The 17,441-nt window shown below is 44.8% G+C and overlaps 1 protein-coding gene and 1 pseudogene across 1 annotated transcript in view; one reads left to right on the top strand and one right to left on the bottom strand.

The window, feature by feature from the left end:
* LOC126188357 (uncharacterized) overlaps nt 1-17,441 on the bottom strand; it is a 526,233-nt gene that overhangs the window by 279,296 nt on the left and 229,496 nt on the right. The window lies entirely within an intron of this gene.
* On the top strand, nt 12,227-12,344 carry LOC126189962 (5S ribosomal RNA; annotated as a pseudogene).

Below are 17,441 nucleotides of genomic sequence, written 5' to 3'. Positions count from 1 at the left end.
ACTCAAGGTGAGATTTCCAGACGCGCTTTTAATGATGCTGTGTGTGTTGCAAGAGGACCATTTGCAAATAAAGTACCGCTACTTGTTTTTAACAGTTCTATTGTTTGCGAACCGGAGGCAGATAATCGCACGTCTCCACCGTGGGAAACAGCTCTGTGTGTCCTGCGACACGGCGAAGGCTATCAGACAGCTTTGTGGGTCAGTAGTGCTACGTCTGACGGCGCAGCTAAGCGCGGGAACCTATCAGCGCCGACAACTCCCAGCAGTCGCAATTTAGTACCTGCGTCTCATTCTACTGCGGGCAATTAAATGCTCAGGGCGTTATCCGAAGATCAAGGGACTTTCTCTTTAATTAACACTTTAATTTTTGTTGTACAAAGCTTTTACTGACAGCGATTTTCTTGACATAGCCCAGCCTATTAACTCTGCTTCTCGTTATCAGAATAGGTTGCAGGAAACAGATTATACTCGATTTTTCAGCAACAGACTGACACGAAGTTTCTGCATCAGCCAGTTTACAAAGAAATGCGTCGTATAAAGAAAACTGACAGAACCATTCAGCGCACAAAGTATTCGCCGTCGCGAACAGTAATCGTGATATTGACCTTTTATTTGGCGGAGGTCAGAATTAAATCACCAAAGCGACATTAATTTAGGATGTCCAGGTGTCTTTGCAAAACTTCTGTGGTAGATCTTCTCTGACGTCCTGTCCACACCACTAATTCCTCCGAAGAAAGGCCAGGAATTAATTTAAATGCGACGAGAACTTTGAAAGTAATCAATATCGATATGTATGTAATTCTGCATGATTCCTTGGCATATATCGAGTAAAACAGCCTTTTTTTCACCTACTATACATATAATATGCTTCAGATGCAATCTCTTTGAGGAATTTCAAACTATCCTGATCAAGATTTTTTTCTCTGTGGACGCTGTGAAACAGGTAGATACTGTGAGTCGCTTTGGATTCAATTGGCTGTAAATTCAGATTTAGTGACTGTATTGCCAACAAAACTCACGTTGATAACTCTCTTTAAACAACGAAAATATTTGATCCCAGTCAGTTGCAGTTTCGGTTTTCGGTGAAAATCGGAATAAGTTCCCTGGTGCGTGGTTAACCTCGCCTGACCTTTCCGAAAACTGGTCCATGAGACGATGCTCCAAACAAATGTATCGAAAGAGGTAACGTAGTGATTTAAGCCACGAGACCCGCATTGTGGAAGAGCGGGTTTCAAATCCTCGCTTGGCAACCTAGATCTTTAGATTTATCTATGTTTGCCTAAATCGCATAGGGCAACTGTCGCGAGGGAACCTTCCCATTCCAGCCTCGTCAGATCCGAACTTTGGCTTGATCTCCGTTAAGATCATCATAGACGTCGCCTTAATTATTTCCCTGCTTTCTGAGTAATGGAGGGAATGGGAATCCGGCAGTGTGATGCAAGAGAGTTCGGTGCCTACGACGATTTAGCCAGTCAGGCGGAATAATTGTGTGACAGTTGCCCCATGGTTTGAAGCTTCTCGCCTCATATAAGCCAGCTTCAGACTATACAGTTCATGCGTGCGTGTTGCTGCTACATACTTGAAATTGAATATCGTAAAGGCTCCAAATAAACTCTATGAGAAAAATGAGGCCATCCTTGGTTCCTTCCGGCGGCTGGCTGATTTGGTGAAGACAACCAGCATCGCACGCGGAGTGCAAGCTGAGCTTAATATCTGCAGCATAGTGCCCAGAGTCGATCGCGGTCCTCTGGTTTGGAGCCGTGTGGAGGGTCTAAACCACAGGCTCAGACGACTCTGCGACTATAATGGTTGCAAATTCATCGACCTCCGTTATTGGGTGGAGAACTGTAGGGCCCCCCTAGACAGGTCAGGCGTGCACTACACACCGGAAGCAGCTACTAGGGTAGCAGAGTACGTGTGGCGTGCACACGGGGGTTTTTTAGGTTAGAGGGACCCCCCCCCCCCCTGGGCGAAACGATAAAATACCTGACGGTTTACCAGAGAGGACATTATCATCGTTGATAAAGAACGTCCGTCCTCAGAGACCAAAAACAGGAAAATTTAACGTAATATTGGTAAAATGCAGGAGTATCCAGGGCAAGGTTCCTGAATTAGTATCTCTTATTGAAGGAAATAGTGCGCATATAGTATTAGGAACGGAAAGTTGGTTAAAACCGGAAGTGAACAGTAACGAAATCCTAGACACAGAATGGAATATATACCGCAAGGATAGGATAAACGCCAATGGTGGAGGAGTATTTATAGCAGTAAAGAATTCAATAATATCCAGTGAAGTTATTAGCGAATGCGAATGTGAAATAATCTGGGTTAAGCTAAGTATCAAAGGTGGGTCAGATATGATAGTCGGATGCTTCTATAGACCACCTGCATCAGCAACCGTAGTAGTTGAGCGCCTCAGAGAGAACCTGCAGAACGTCGTGAAGAAGTTTCGTGATCATACTATTGTAATAGGGGGAGACTTCAATCTACCAGGTATAGAATGGGATAGTCACACAATCAGAACTGGAGCCAGGGACAGAGACTCTTGTGACATTATCCTGACTGCCTTGTCCGAGAATTACTTCGAGCAGATAGTTAGAGAACCAACTCGTGAAGCTAACGTTTTAGACCTCATAGCAACAAATAGACCGGAACTTTTCGACTCCGTGAATATAGAAGAGGGTATCAGTGATCATAAGTCAGTGGTTGCATCAATGACTACAAGTGTAATAAGAAATGCCAAGAAAGGAAGGAAAATATATTTGCTTAACAAGAGTGATAGGGCACAAATCGCAGAATATCTGAGTGACCACCATCAAACGTTCATTTCTGAGGAAGAGGATGTGGAACAAAAATGGAAAAAATTCAGAAACATCGTCCAGTACGCCTTAGATAAGTTCGTACCGACTAAGGTCCAAAGCGAGGGGAAAGATCCACCGTGGTATAACAATCATGTACGAAAGGTACTACGGAAACAAAGAAAGCTTCATCATAGGTTTAAGAGTAGTCGAATCATAGCTGATAAGGAAAAGCTGAACGAAGCGAAAAAGAGCGTAAAGAGAGCAATGAGAGAAGCATTCAACGAATTCGAACGTAAAACATTGGCAAACAATCTAAACAAGAACCCTAAAAAGTTTTGGTCATATGTAAAATCGGTAAGCGGATCTAAATCCCCTATTCAGTCACTCGTTGACCACGATGGCATCGAAACAGAGGACGACCGAAGAAAGGCAGAAATACTGAATTCAGTGTTCCGAAACTGTTTCACTGCGGAAAATCGTAACACGGTCCCTGACTTCAGCCGTCGCACGGACGCCAAAATGGAAAATATTGAAATAAACGATATCGGAATTGAAAAACAACTGCTATCACTTAGTAGCGGAAAAGCATCCGGACCAGACGAGATACCCTTAAGATTCTACAGTGATTATGCTAAAGAACTTGCCCCCTTTCTATCAGCAATTTATCGTAGATCGCTGGAAGAACGTAAAGTACCTAGCGACTGGAAGAAAGCGCAGGTCGTTCCCATTTTCAAGAAGGGTCATAAATCAGATGCGAATAATTATAGGCCTATTTCGCTTACGTCAATCTGTTGTAGAATAATGGAACATGTTTTGTGTTCTCGTATTATGACGTTCTTAGATAATACAAATCTCCTTCATCATAACCAACATGGATTCCGCAAACAGAGATCATGTGAAACTCAGCTCGCCCTATTTGCCCAAGAAATTCACAGTGCCGTAGACACTGGCGAGCAGATTGATGCCGTATTCCTGGACTTCAGGAAGGCATTTGATACGGTTCCGCACTTACGTTTAGTGAAAAAAATACGAGCTTACGGAATATCGGACCAGGTTTGTGATTGGATTCAGGATTTCCTAGAAGAAAGAACACAACATGTCATTCTTAACGGTTCAAAATCTGCAGATGTAGAGGTCATTTCGGGAGTACCGCAAGGAAGCGTGATAGGACCTTTATTGTTTACAATATACATAAATGACTTAGTTGACAACATCGGTAGCTCCGTGAGGCTATTTGCAGATGACACGGTTGTCTACAAGAAAGTAGCAACATCAGAAGACTCGTACGTACTCCAGGAAGACCTGCAGAGGATTAATGCATGGTGCGACAGCTGGCAGCTTTCCCTAAACGTAGATAAATGTAATATAATGCGCATACATAGGGGCAGAAATCCATTCCAGTACGATTATGCCATAGGTGGTAAATCATTGGAAGCGGTAACGACCGTAAAATACTTAGGAGTTACTATCCGGAGCGATCTGAAGTGGAATGATCACATAAAACAAATAGTGGGAAAAGCAGGCGCCAGGTTGAGATTCATAGGAAGAATTCTAAGAAAATGTGACTCATCGACGAAAGAAGTAGCTTACAAAACACTTGTTCGTCCGATTCTTGAGTATTGCTCATCAGTATGGGACCCTTACCAGGTTGGATTAATAGAAGAGATAGACATGATCCAGCGAAAAGCAGCGCGATTCGTCATGGGGACATTTAGTCAGCGCGAGAGCGTTACGGAGATGCTGAACAAGCTCCAGTGGCGGACACTTCAAGAAAGGCGTTACGCAATACGGAGAGGTTTATTATCGAAATTACGAGAGAGCACATTCCGGGAAGAGATGGGCAACATATTACTACCGCCCACATATATCTCGCGTAATGATCACAACGAAAAGATCCGAGAAATTAGAGCAAATACTGAGACTTACAAGCAGTCGTTCTTCCCACGCACAATTCGTGAATGGAACAGGGAAGGGGGGATCAGATAGTGGTACAATAAGTACCCTCCGCCACACACCGTAAGGTGGCTCGCGGAGTATAGATGTAGATGTAGAATAAATTAAAGTGGAGTGGCGAAAAAGGAGTTCTTCATCACACTCCTAAAAGAAATTTTGCAGTGCGGTTACCACAAAACAAAAACGAAGCAAGACATGTAAAGAGTGTATTGGTTGCTTTGCAGCTGTGCTTTACAAAAGAAATTTAGATTTGATTACAGAGTGCACTGACAAAGAAATAGAAGCTCAGAGATTTAAATACAAAAAAAAAAAAACAAGCATGATAAAAATTACCGTAATGCAGCACTTACAGACAATAATGCATCGAAAACACTGATTATACTGAAATCCAAGCTGATCTACTGTGTTGGAGTGATGAAAATAGCAGGTGTCTTTACAAAAAAGCTTTTTGACGCAAACATTGGAATAGGAATATTTCGGGCAATCTTGTCTGAAGCGGTTTCAGTTTCTTAGTAAGTTGTCTCCGATTTTATGACCACGACACTCGAGTGCAGAGAAGACTGAGTGACAAAATGGTTCAAATGGCTCTCAGCACTATGGGACGTGACATCTGAGGTCGTCAGTCCCCTAGAACTACTTAAACCTAATTAACACATCCATGCTTGAGGCAGGATTCGAACCTGCGACCGTAACGGTCGCGCGGTTCCAGACTGTAGCACCTAGAACCGCTCGGCCACTCCGGCCGGCTATCTGTTAAGTGTAAGTTACACTATATATATATATATTGTCATGTTGGTGTTTGAGACGACGAGAGAAGGGAGAGCGTGAGACCCGTTGCTGGCACATGGCCCACCACCCTGCAAGAGCATCCCCATCCGACGGAAGACGTGCGATTTTGCGGGGCGCTCAGCTGCGCCGTCAGCAGCTCCCGTACAAGTCCCAATTTTTACGCAGCCCATGCGATGGGCAGACCACCATCATTAGTGTCGCATGGCCGTACGATCTCCCGAGACGCTGCGGAGAGATTTGGAATTCAATTCAGAACAGCACAAAGATTAGTGATGAAAGACTTCACGCCACCTCCCTTCCTGTCGGCTCTACCTTAAAGACAAAAGGAACTTTGTGAACAGTGCGCGGCGTACCCGACGGTCACCCATCCGAGTGCTGGCCACGCCCAACGTTGCTTAAGCTCAGTGATCTCACGGGACTCTGGTATCCACCTCGGCACAGTCGGTGACCTATCCCATGGTGTAAAGTTACGACTGCGAATTTGCTCTCAAGAACATTCAACTGCGAATTTGCTTTCGACTTTGCGTGAGGTCAAGGTCGCTCGCTACCGTACTTGGATTAGCAGAGCAGATTTCCAGGCAGCAGGAAGGGCAGCTGGACCTGTTAGAAACGCCGTACACCCGCTGTGAGATGTGCGCCAGTCGGGCCTAATTAGCTGCGAGAGCACGTGCCGGCCTGACAGCCTCCAATCACGGCCGCTTCCGGCTGCCCCGGCGAGTTTTCACCTCTGCAGCTCTGCAGACACACCGCGGCACAACACACGGCGACCTCGTTGCCTGCTTACGGGCGCCTCTTCACGTTGCCGACACCATCCGCTTATGCGCCACCGATCGGCCGCATGCTATTCGCATTCAGTACGAAATTACACTGCTCGCCATTACAACTGCAGCAGCACGGAGGCTGCATCCGAAAGACACGACAAAGGGCACGAACTAACTGTACTTCGTGCTTGGGAAAGATAATGATTAGCATTTCACTACAGCCGACGAACTAGGGAGCAGTGTCGCCATTTACATCCTGCAGACAAGGAAGGATTAAGCGGCGGGATCCTGATTCAGGAATCGCATTTGAAGGTGTTTGTTTGTGAGGAGACCGCGTTATGAAAAAGCGATGTTTAGCAACGGGTTTCGGAATTCAGCTGCGGCAGGTTCGGGAGCTACAGAGAGCCTGCATCGCGGTAACGTGCCCTCTTCTGGCATGGAATCCGTACCGTGGATCGACGATGAGGGTCAGCCTGAATGTGGTTTTTACGCAGTTTCCCTAAATCCTTCCATTCATCTCATCTCCTCTCAATACAAATTGCGACACTCATCATCATAATTCCTGTCCTCCTTGGTAAAGCCAACTCCTCTCGCGAAACATCTGGCGTTGCTCTTGATTTCAAATGAATCCATTATGTTCAGTAAATTTTCTCTCCCTTTCGTTGTGCTTTACAGTTGTTTCTGGCCCTTTTAAGACTTTACCTTTCTCGTCATACGTCAATCTAGCGCTTCCCTTTCAGCATCGGCATATGGTTGTCCTTAAGAAGCCCCTTTAACACTCGCGACTTTCTTGTCTCAATCGACTATTCGTCGCAAGTGAGTCTGTTGCAACGCTGCAGGTGTTTTATTCCTGTACTGAGACTCGCCTGGCGCAAGTAGCCGTTGTCGTTTACACGTCAGCGCCACAACTGCTAGTGTTGTGAAAACTGGCTGCTGTGCTGTTTGGCAAATTAACGCTTTAAGTCAGATTATGAAGTAGCTCCCTTTCTAGGAAAAACTATAAATGTAGTAACAGAATGTAGAAACGAACAATGATAAAAAAATATTACTAATGCCTAAAGCAAAACAGCCGGCCGGAGTGGCCGAGCGGTTCTAGGCGCTACAGTCTGGAACCGCGCGACCGCTACGGTCGCAGGTTCGAATCCTCACAGGGGCATGGATGTGTGTGATGTCCTTAGGTTAGTTAGGTTTAAGTAGTTCTAAGTTCTAGGGGACTGATGACAATAGATGTTAATTTCCATAGTGCTCAGAGCCATTTTTTTTATCTATTTATGTTCTTGTTTACGCATAGCCTAGACTTTTTCTTTGCGCAGGTAGGTATTGTGCAATGCAAATATCTTTTTGCTGTTAGATATTTCTCCTGTCTTGTGGGAGAATAGTAGTAAGAAACATACCAAGCGCTCGTGCAACTTCACAATGTGTCACAAAGAAAATAACAAAATAATGACGAAAGAGACACAAAATCCACTACTATAACAGGAGTAAGGCCGACAAGAATGCTTTAACTTCCTATATAAGCAGACGAAGCGTAACCGCAATTTGTAGCATACTCAAGATTTCACAACTCCACGCTCCAAAAATGGTTCAAATGGCTCTGAGCACTATGGGACTTAACTTCTGAGGTCATCAGTCCCCTAGAACTTAGAACTACTTAAACCTAACTAACCTAAGGACATCACACACATCCATGCCCGAGGCAGGATTCGAACCTGCGACCGTAGCAGTCACGCGGTTCCAGATGGAAGCTCCTAGAATCGCTCGGCCACACGTGCCGGCTCGACGTGATTGATTAACGGAGTGCTTTCATATGTTCGTCTTCTTCAGGTTCTGCGTACAGCACGTATGTACTCGCTGTCTTCGTGTACTCCGACCAGACTATGTGGTATTGTTGGTGTCGCGACCCCCTGCGGTCGCTACGCCCTTTGATGCTCATTTGTTGGTCATTTGTTTTTCGGAATACGTAGTGGTAATCCGTGAAATGCACATGTTGGAAAACCTAACAATCCGGGACGGATGTTCCAGTTACTTAAGCATTGCTTGGGATCGGGTCTTCAATTTAATTCGTCGGCCTGAAAAAGCTTGGACAATGTGCGTTTTACGAAATAATAGTACTAGTTAAGAACGACAAATGAGTAGCAAATGAACATGAAAGGGTGTGGCGGTAGCCGGGAGTCGAACTCTTCTATAAATAGCGGCGCAACACCGACAATAGTTTGGACTGACAGCAGCCCAGGCGGTGAGCACGCGTAAACAACACATCTCACAAGCACCTGAAGAAGGCGACTGGTTTGGTCGTCAAAATATTGTGCGCAAAAACGACATCAACAACATGGCTGTAAATACACACACACACACACACACACACACCCTTAAATGAATAATACTATTCATCCTCCCAAGGTTTTTGGGGTGTTTGCCTTCGTTGCTAATCAAAAACTGGTACTGGAAACCCTCTTCCAACTCTGCCCCAAAGTGGCTTCTATGGCAAAGTACCGGCAGCTCGTGTGGAAGGCCCCTCGATTTATAGTGAGAGGTTACTCGACAGACCGCTCAACCGGGAGAATGTAAAAAAAAAGGTTATGACCCGTATTTACATAATTTAGGTCGTTATGCTTTGCAAATTTCATAACATAATGAATCGCAGTAGCATACTAACCTAGATACATAGACGAGTTCATTTATCTCTAAGGACGGAAAAATGTTATCACCAGTAGCCGTAGCCGCAAGTTATTTTGACGTACGCATAAAAACGTCAAGCTGACTTCCAAGTGCATTGTACGATTTTTTTCCTCCGGACTGGAAAGAGAGAGAAAAATGCGCATTGCTTTAAAATGAGGCCGCGTTCATTGTCAATATGTCCCAGAGATGGCAGCACCGTACGGCAGATGGAATTTTACCGCCAGCGGCGAGAATGAGAACTGTTTTAAACACTTAAAATGGCGACGTTTTCCTTCCTTGAACAGCGTGCAATCATTTGTTTTCTGAATTTGCGTGGTGTGAAACCAATTGAAATTCATCGACAGTTGAAAGAGACATGTGGCGATGGAGTTATGGATGTGTCGAAAGTGCGTTCGTGGGTGCGACAGTTTAATGAGTGCAGAACATCGTGTGACAACAAACCGAAACAACCTCGGGCTCGCACAAGCCGGTCTGACGACATGATCGAGAAAGTGGAGAGAATTGTTTTGGGGGATTGCCGAATGACTGTTGAACAGATTGTCTCCAGAGTTGGCATTTCTGTGGGTTCTGTGCACACAATCCTGCATGACGACCTGAAAATGCGAAAAGTGTCATCCAGGTGGGTGCCACGAATGCTGACGGACGACCACATGGCTGCCCGTGTGGCATGTTGCCAAGCAATGTTGACGCGCAACGACAGCATGAATGGGACTTTCTTTTCGTCGGTTGTGACAATGAATGACATGTGGATGCCATTTTTCAATCCAGAAACAAAGCGCCAGTCAGCTCAATGGAAGCACACATATTCACCGCCACCAAAATCTCTCGGGTAACCGCCAGTGCTGAAAAAATGATGGTGTCCATGTTCTGGGACAGCGAGGGCGTAATCCTTACCCATTGCGTTCCAAAGGGCACTACGGTAACAGGTGCATCCTACAAAAATTTTTTGAAGAACAAATTCCTTCCTGCACTGCAACAAAAACGTCCGGGAAGGGCTGCGCGTGTGCTGTTTCACCAAGACAACGTACCCGCACATCGAGCTAACTTTACGCAACAGTTTCTTCGTGATAACAACTTTGAAGTGATTCCTCATGCTCCCTACTCACCTGACCTGGCTCCCAGTGACTTTTGGCTTTTTCCAACACTGAAAGACACTCTCCGTGGCCACACATTCACCAGCCGTGCTGCTATTGCCTCAGCGATTTTCCAGTGGTCAAAACAGACTCCTAAAGAAGCCTTCGCCGCTGCCATGGAATCATGGCGTCAGCGTTGTGAAAAATGTGTACGTCTGCAGGGCGATTACGTCGAGAAGTAACGCCAGTTTCATCGATTTCGAGTGAGTAGTTAATTAGAAAAAAAAATCGGAGGCCTTAGAATTTGAATGCACCTCGTATGAACAATTGTAACGGCTTTCCCAAGCACTAATCAGAACAGTGCCAGTTCAGGGGGAAACAAGAACACAGTGTCTAATAAATTTTTCATATAGTTAATTCTGTAACTATAATGTAAGTGTGACGTAATTTCTGTCATATGTACCTTCTGTTATTTTATTAATTTGGTCTTATAATTAAACTCCAAATAATTAATTCCGACTAATTAAAAAAATGGTTCAAATGGCTCTGAGCACTATGGGACTTAACATCTATGGTCATCAGTCCCCTAGAACTTAGAACTACTTAAACCTAACTAACCTAAGGGCAGCACACAACACCCAGCCATCACGAGGCAGAGAAAATCCCTGACCCCGCCGGGAATCTAACCCGGGAACTTGGGCGTGGGAAGCGAGAACGCTACCGCACGACCACGAGATGCGGGCGACTAATTAAAAAGAATACTGTAATTACGATGCAGTAAAAAGCTGGTCCCTGTCAGGGAAGTTTGCTATTGTATACAGTCAAAGAATGTTTGAAGAAAGGAGTTATGTCGCTTGGCGCGTAAGCGCGGGGTCGGGCACAAATAGTCGGCGGAGAGAGTTGCTAGCGACAAGTGGTCAAGTGCAGACGCGGTGCGCGGAAATGTAACGAATAAACTGTAAGAGTTTTTAGTATATGGGCAGGTGTATTCTGTGGCCCCCTGTTGCAAATGGGCCCAGTAAATCGTCATCAATAGTAGTTAATATTCTAGCAGACAACTGTGGGCTCAAAATTCTTATATGGATAATAAAAGAGCCTGTTGCCATTCATTGTCGACGAATGATGACTTACACCGATCCCGGCAACAACTCATCAAAGTAAGATCGAACCAATTTCATCTCTAGACTGTACAAGACTAGCCAGCGTACTAGTTTTTTCTTAATTGGATAACAGAGTGTTTCGTGCAGCAACTGTTATAGTGGAAATGAACTTAAGCTCAATCATTTACCTAACAGGGTGTTATCCTATCACCATTAACTATTCTCAGAATACCACCAGTGAAAGAATAGTAAAATATTGAAAATAATGAGCTTATTTAATTTCGGTAACTAAGATAAAAAAAGTGCAATTTATAAAACTGAGTGCTAAGCAAAACTGTCATTTAACAGCAGTAAGCTTTATTTCTTGGAAAAACAACTCGTTAAATAGTAATAACTACTAGTATAAGAGTAAAGCAAATATTACCTCGGACTAATACATCTCATGCTGTTTGTGTGCATCGCAAACTGTGCTCACATGCAAATTAAATTAACAGTGTAGTGTAAAATTACTTTACCTCCACGAAAAGAACATTACTAACTTTTCACAAATAACTTACTTTTATAGAAAACAAGTATTTATGAACTGAATTTCTAAAATCAGTAACAGTTCGGATTACAGTGACTAATGCAAAGCTATTCATTAAACGAACTGTTTCGCCAACAATTAACTTTTACTTGCACATGTTCCGTACAGATTATTTTACTGGTTTTCTGATTAAGTCATCGTATTAACTGCGTGTTTTTACAACCGAGCTAGGGTCAGTGCTTTTGCTTCCGTTCCCGCAAGGTTACAATTCAGTGATTAGTTGGTAATTACAGGTTATAAACAATTCATAATTATACCGTAATTTTTGCTGACATAGTGATGTGGCGACCGTTCTTAAGAAATTTGCAATCTAAAATTATAACGGATGCAGTCTATTTACTCCGGGTTTCACTAATGTCATTTTTACGTTTATTGTCAAAATTTCTTTCTGTCGTTAACCTGCAAAAATAATCGCGCGATAACGATTCGGTTGTAACTGCATCTGCTATTATTCGGATATTTGTTATTCTTCTGAACAGAAGGTGGCAACGGCTATGCCGCAGTGGATACACCGGTTCCCGTGAGATCATCGAAGTTAAGCGCTGTCGGGCGTGGTCGGCACTTGTATGGGTGACCATCCGGGCCGCCTTGCGCTGTTGCCATTTTTCGGGGTGCACTCAGCCTCGCGATGCCAATTGAGGAGCTACTCGACCGAATAGTAGCTGCTTCGGTCAAGAATACCATCATAACGACCGGGAGAGCGGTGTGCTGACCCCACGCCCCTCCTATCCGCATCCTCAACTGAGGATGACACGGCGATCGGATGGTTCCGGTAGGCCAATCGTGGCCTGAAGACGGAGTGCTTTGAAAAGACGCCTTTCCCAAACAACAGGGAATATTAGTTGCATGTGTCACTTACAAAATTCTTAATTAACCGGAAGCGAAGGTCCGTTACATGGGGAAACACTGGGATACCTATAATTAGTTTCCATAGCATAAAGTTGGCACAGGAAACTGACAACGTTGCTAAGGAAGGTCAGTAATACGTATTCAGCACGCGGGCAGAACAGCGCCAAATAATAGGCGTCCGTCTTGGCTACGTTTTGCCAGGCACTTCCCAGAACCCCTGTGGCGAACAGCTGCAAGCGACGGGGCGAGCACATCTGGTGCGGCGGCGTCGCATAGCCAAGGCCTGTGGGCCTCGCCTGCACAACTCTCGCTGCCAAACGAACACCTGTCGCTAAGGCCGGCATTACACTGTCAAATTTCTTTCTCCAATATCTTTGTCAAAGAAATTTGGTGGTGTAATAGTGAACTTTGTCAAATGTCGTCAAATATTTGATCAAATCTAGGGCCTCGCTGTAGATTTGATCAAAGAAGTCGCTTGTCTTCTGTTCACTGCAATGTGACATCTTACCACATGGAGCACTAGCATCGCTGCAGCGTTCTGTCGTCTGTAGTGTTTTTATAAACATTGCCGGTAAATACAATCGGTGTGTGCCGACAACTACAAAATTAATAGAGGTGTATGAAGCTGATGAGGCGCTTTACAACGTGAGGCACCCTGAATACAAATTTAGATTAAGAAGATTGGAGACATGACCTGACCTAAACCTAACCTAACTCTCTCCTGTAGCAAAGAATCGCAGTGTTACAGTGAGCCTGTCTTCTGCAGATATAGCAGTCCCTTAGTGAGTATTGTGCTTTGTGATATGAGGATACACTTCATTGAGCACATACAGATATGTATGCTCATCCATTCTTAGGTAATTGATGTACGACTTGACGTCCTCCACTATAAGCTCACGTAATAAGTTTTGTTGAATGCTTGTATGTTGTCGTAAAACCCACGGCTTCACCCAGGTACGTTTCCTTTTCTTCCCCCGCTTCTCTTCCACATGTGCACACATTGCAATTGTGGTACATGCAACTGCTTCGGTTAATAACAAGTTGTTGTTGTCAGCCATCTTGAACTTTGACGAAAAATATGATGACAGTGTACTACCCCTTTTTAGCGCCACATCAAAGATCTTTGTCAAATATATTTGACGAATATTTGATGACGTCTTTGATCAAATCTTTGACAAAGAAATTTGATAGTGTAATACCGGCCTAAGCGCTGCTTACCCACACCGGTGTCCCCTGAGGAAGTGCTTCCAGCCGGTAGCCTACATCCACACCGCTGCCAAGCTTACGGGTAGTGTTTCCTCTGTTATCTCCACATGAGATGCAAATGGCTCGTGCTCATGGCTTATTATCATAAGCTTAGCGGACATAACGTTACGTCAGTAAAAGAGCACACATGCCGCTTTGGAGCGCTGTCGACGGTGGAGCTCTGGTACCATGCAATCGTTCAGCTGAGTGGAATCAGCGCAGTATCATGGGACGGCGTGTGGAGATCTGACAGAAAGGCGGAAAGGAGCCAACGTACGAGTGTCACTCCAAAACAAATGCACACTATTTTTGTAAAAATGCAGTTTTCATTCTGCATGTGTGAAAGTTTTACAGTATGTAGGTACATCCTTCTTGCTTGTTTTCAAAGTTAGTTCGACCTGTTCCCGTGAGTGGCGCCGTCACAGCATGTCTTCAAGATGGCTGCTATACTTGACGTTTGTCGGAGACAACGTGTTGTCATAGAATTCCTGTGCTGTGAAAATGAGACAGTGGGAAACATCCACAAGAGGTTGAAAAAGGTGTATGGAGATGCTGCTGTCGATCGCAGAACAGTTAGTCGGTGAGCAAGCAGGTTACGTGATGAAAGAGGGCACGGCAATATTGATGATTGTCCTCGCAGCGGCAGGTCTCGTACTGCACACACTCCAGACAACGTGCAGAGTGTTAAAGAATTGGTAACTGCTGACAGACGCATCACAGTGAACGAATTGGCACGATACGTCGGGATAGGGGAAGGAAGTGTTTGAGAATACTGAACGTGTTGGCCTTAAAAAAGGTTTGTGGCAGGTGGGTTCCCAGGATTTTGACAGTGGCTCACAAAGAAACAAGAAAAACGGTATACAGCGAACTTTTGGAACAGTACGAGAATGGTGTAGACGAATTTCTTGGAAGAATTGTGACAGGTGATGAACCATAGCTCCATCATCTTTCACCAGAGGTGAAGAGGCAATCAGTGGAGTGGCATCATGCAAATTCACCCAAGGAAAAAAAAAAAAAATGAAAACCACACCTTCTGCTGGAAAATTTACGGCTACAGTGTTTTTCGGTTCCGAAGACCTCTTGCTTGTGGATATTATGCCAAGTGGAACCACCATAAATTCTGATGGATATGTGACGACACTGAAGAAACTTCAAGCTCGACTGAATCGTTTTCGCCCACATCGGCAAAAGCAGGATGTTTTGCTGTTGCACGACAATGCACGGCCACATGTGAGTCAAAAAACCGTGAAGCGAACACAAAACTCGGATGGGCAACACTGAAACACCCGCCATACAGTCATGACCTGGCTCCATGTGACTATCATCTCTTTGGGAAACTGAAAGACTCTCTTCGTGGAACAAGGTTTGAAGATGATGAATCCCTTGTGGACGCTGCCAAACAGTGGATCCAACAGGTTGGTGCAGAATTTTACCGTACGGGTATACAGGCGCCTCTAAACGCTGTAAAACTTTCAGACATGTAGAATTAAAGATGGATTTAAAAAAAAAATAGTGTGCATATCTTTTGGAGTGACCCTCGTATTTGGGCGTGCCCACGACAAAACCATGAACGAAGTTGCCCAATTTGTTGGTCTTTCAACGCGGACTGTCCTGTGTGTAAACAGCGAATAGTGTACCACTCGAAGTCACGTAACACGGCGTAATAAAAAGAGGTCGCAGGAAAGTCTTCGCTGACAGCAGCGAGAGAAGTTTGTCACGCCTTGTCAATGACATTCGCTTTCAAACACGACAGAAATTGCTGCTGCCGGTGAATGTAACACTATCTCAACCAGTTTCCGAGCGAACATTTCGATCAGAACTGCATACAGTGGACCTTTGGAGTCAGATACCTCACAAAAGGCGATTGCTAACAGTGGCACATGAAACTCCTCGCCTTCCAAAGCCCAAACAACACAGAAACTGGACAGTAGCTATCTGGAAGCGTCTAGTGTGGTCCGGCGAATCGCGCTCTCGCCTCTTTCCAAATGAATCGCGGCGCGATTGCACCGACGTCCCAGTAAAGCGTTTAACCCTCAGTGTGTGGAGGTTTTAGTTCGGAGCGGAGGTGTTTCTGGGGAGTTTTAGGCACGTTTTTCCTACCACGATTTGGGTTCACTCATTGAACGCACTGCGAACTTGAGCCAGGATTTTTATCTGAACAGTCTGGTGACCGAGCGTTGCCTTTTCTCTACATCTTCACGACGAGTCTGCTGTTGATACGTCTCCAAAGACGACAAAAGCCAGATTCTTAGGATTGCACAAGTACGTTTCTATTGCGACAAGCATTCAGGCACCCTATGGCAGCTCGATTGACCTGGTTAATCGTGCGACCTTAACTGCACGCGTGGGACCATTTGGAACTACGGATGAAACGCAGCAGTCAACATTCCCGTAATTTGGCAGCGCTACTGGATCTATTCAGGAATAAGCGGCTTCCTACATCTACATCTACATACATCCTCCATACTCCGCAATCCACCATACGGTGCGTAGCGGAGGGTACCTCGTACCACAACTAGCATCTTATCTCCCTGTTCCACTCCGAAAGAGAACGAGGGAAAAATGACTGCCTATACGCCTTTGTACGAGCCCTAATCTCTCTTATCTTATCTTGGTGGTCTTTCCGCAAAATATAAGTTGGTGGCAGTAAAATTGTAATGCAGTCAGCCTCAAATGTTGGTTCTCTAAATTTCCTCAGTAGCGATTCACGGAAAGAACGCCTCCTTTCCTCTAGAGACTCCCACACGAGTTCCTGAAGCATTTCCGTAGCACTCGCGTGATGATCAAACCTACCAGTAACAAATCTAACAGCCCGCCTCTGAATTGCTTCTATGTCCTCCCTCAATCCGACCTGAAAGGAATCCAAAAACGCTCGAGCAGTACTCAAGAATAGGTCGTATTAGTATTTTACAAGCGGTCTCCTTTTGCAGATTAACCACATCTTCCCAAAATTCTACCAATGAACCGAAGACGACTATCCGCCTTTCCCACAACTGCCGTTACATGCTTGTCCCACTTCATATCGCTCTCCAATGTTACGCCCAAATATTTAATCGACGCGACTGTGCCAAGCGCTACACTACTAATGGAGTATTCAAACATTACAGGATTCTTTTTCCTATTCATCTGCATTAATTTACATTTATGTATACTTAGAGTTAGCTGTCATTCTTTATAGCAATCACAAATCCTGTCCAAGCAATCTTGTATCCTACTACAGTCACTCAACGACGACACCTTCCCGTACACCACAGCATCATCAGCAAACAGCCGCACGTTCCTATCAACCCTGTCCAAAACATCATTTATGTTGTGGCGTATCAAGACAGCCACGCCACTCGGAAGTAGCCGAAATGCACGCGTTAAGCTCACGCAGATGGGCGTGAGGTCTGAAACAGGATACGTAATGAATGCTATAAAGAAAAGTACGTAGCTTCTCTAATACTTAACTTTAATCCATCATTTGTATACAGCATTCTTGATGATACAAGTGAGACTCTCTCCAGAAATGGTTAATGGCGCCTTGCTAGGTCGTAGCCATGGACTTAGCTGAAGGCTATTCTTACTATGTCTCGGCAAATGAGAGAAAGGCTTCGTCAGTGTAG

Source organism: Schistocerca cancellata, chromosome 5 (assembly GCF_023864275.1).
Source record: "Schistocerca cancellata isolate TAMUIC-IGC-003103 chromosome 5, iqSchCanc2.1, whole genome shotgun sequence".
NCBI classification, from domain to species: Eukaryota; Metazoa; Arthropoda; class Insecta; order Orthoptera; family Acrididae; genus Schistocerca; species Schistocerca cancellata.
The sequence above is the reverse complement of the archived record's forward strand: the minus strand, read 5'-3'. Positions and strand labels throughout refer to the sequence as shown.